The 2,500-nt window shown below is 47.2% G+C and overlaps 1 protein-coding gene across 1 annotated transcript in view; it reads right to left on the bottom strand.

The window, feature by feature from the left end:
* LOC126580729 (protein tincar) overlaps nt 1-2,500 on the bottom strand; it is a 105,867-nt gene that overhangs the window by 27,724 nt on the left and 75,643 nt on the right. The window lies entirely within an intron of this gene.

Below are 2,500 nucleotides of genomic sequence, written 5' to 3'. Positions count from 1 at the left end.
TTTTCTTCGTGGTGCTAGCAGTTTTTCTTATCGAGTGTAAAACTAGGCAAACGAAGGCTAAAGCCGGTGGCACCGGTGCCATGATTGAAAACCGAATGTCGCACCGGAACCGGCAGCGTCGTCGAGCGCGCTGACAGCTGTCGTTCGTTAGGAGCTCGCTGAGCCGGCATTTCATCTTGACATAAAATATTGAAAATGTAGCAACAGCCTGGGGACGTTTTTGCACAACATCTGCACCGCAGAAAATAGCAAAAATGAAACATCAAATAACGAATTTAAATGATGTTCTCCAGTGTTGGCAGAAGGTAATTTATGTTGCAATGTTTTCGTTTACCTTTAATCCTTGATTTCGTAGCAAACCCATTGCCACTGTCACTCACTGTAGTGCGCGTGGTGGTATTTCGTACCGATGGAAAAGGTAAACCGGACCGTGTTTCGTCGAGTGTGACTTCAATCGAACGCCTTACCGGCAAACAACAAATTGCCGTTTAAAACCCATTAATTTATAGCCTCTTGTTGGCGCACACATACATAGATGGAAAGTAAAGTCTTCCAACTCCATCTGGCCAATTGCTCGATATCGATTTTCTATTTGCAACCCCTTTCCGAAAGCCGGCCATCCCCTTCTTCATACGTAACGTGGTTTCTTTGGTCCACCGGTCCACCAGGGAGGATGCCCTGGCCTGGATGTGTTTTATGGGAAAAGTTTTTCCCGGCTGATTTCCCCCGAGAATGGTGGCCTGCAATCGCACACTGGGCCGGGCAGTGCCCTGTGCCCGACCGATATAAGCCGACAGAGCGCAATCCAACATGCTGGGATGGAGTTGTAAAAAAGAAATGGTCCTAGAGAAAAACCTCAAATGTACGTACTTTTGCGCAATCCCTAACGATTGCAAGGCTGCCCGGCCATTCGAAGGCGTTTTAATGAGATACTCTTTCATTTCTGTTGCCTGATTTCTTTCCGCTTCCTTCCTTCCTGCTGTGCATAAAGTTGCGCAGTAAGTTAAAGATTATCGAGAAACCATTCGGAGCGAGCATCACGGTGGAAAATCGATTCGATCCGATATCGAAGAGACACTGAGAGTCGATGGACTCTCACCGACTGAACAGCACATTCCGTCGCGTGTCCCCATTCATTCTCGAATTCGAGTGTGATTTTTGGGGGTGAGGAAATGGTTGTAAATCAATTCTGGTTGGCTGCTTGGCTGCGGCGTAATGTAGTGCGCAATGTGCTGGAAAAGCGGAACCGGAACTCACGTCTTCTGCCGGGTTCTGGAGCGTGAGGAAATGTGGCCAGATGGTGCCAATGTTTTACTCACGCACACAGTCATGCTCGTTCCCTTCGATACCCGATGGCCGATAAGCCGCAATTGGTCGCAAGACATTGACAAGGACACTTTATGGGGTGGAGAGCAGATAGGAAGGGGGAGGAGACAGAACGGGAACTTATTTTTAAATCATGATGATGGTGTTTCCGGATCCCCCCTCGAAGATGTTTCGAAGTCACAAGTCGTCTGATAAGTTTCACCCGGCAATGTTCTTTGACATATCCAACTTCTTTCACTTTTAGGACGGTATCGAGTAAGATGTCGATGTGCTTCATTGGATAAAATGTTGTACAGCAGCGGCAGCGCAGCAGCAGCCACGTTGCAGTCTGTTTGCGTTGGACAGTTTGCAGTTCTTGCTCCGCACAGAGTCCAATGGAAATAATAATGCAGAAAATCGATTCTATTTCTCTTTAAACGGAAGCAGAATGAGCATAGCACCACACACTAGACGCATAAACATGCCCCGGTTCGTGGTCAGCAAAAGGGGAGGACGGCTTGTGGTTGTGTGAGGAAGAGCTTTGGTCGACGGCAATGGTTTGTTTGGGTTGACTCGTCGAGACCGCCAGCCTGTGGTTAGTTTACATCCAATTAGACTAATTTGCAAACAATATGTTCTAAACATAGACAGTGAGAGAGAGAGAGAGAGAGAAACACTGAGAGAATGACCTGGTATGTCGCTTGCGTGCTGTCCATGTATCAACGCTAGTGTAAGACATGGCCAGCCCGGGAAGGTCCGGAAGCTCGGCAACACGGATTCGATGCAACCGGTTGGCTCCCTCAACCCCGTTGCCGTGTAAATGGGCTTGAAGGTGCAACTTGATATGGTTTACAGGTGACACGGTGGACGGGTGTAAGCACATAATGCAATATAGCTCGACAGGAAGCGAGGACCAAATGGCAGTAAGCAATACGGCGATTGAGTTGGTTTGGAATCGAAAATTCGTTTCACAAAAAGGTAATTCTACCTGCACTTTGCCGCTTTATAATTCGGTTAGTCGAATAGTATAATCCAAAAGGGTCTATCTGGTGGAATGCGCTTCATTTAATTAACTTCACATCATCGAACGGTCCATACTCCAGCGAACGCTGATGAAGCCGCTGCTTAAGGAGGGACGTAGAAGTGGAAATGTAATTATTAAAATAATAAACCATGACAGGTTCCACATTACCAT

The sequence above is a fragment of the Anopheles aquasalis genome, chromosome 2 (genome assembly GCF_943734665.1).
Source record: "Anopheles aquasalis chromosome 2, idAnoAquaMG_Q_19, whole genome shotgun sequence".
Classification (NCBI taxonomy): domain Eukaryota; kingdom Metazoa; phylum Arthropoda; class Insecta; order Diptera; family Culicidae; genus Anopheles; species Anopheles aquasalis.
Note: the sequence above shows the minus strand (reverse complement) of the source record. Positions and strands in the feature narration are given on the sequence as shown.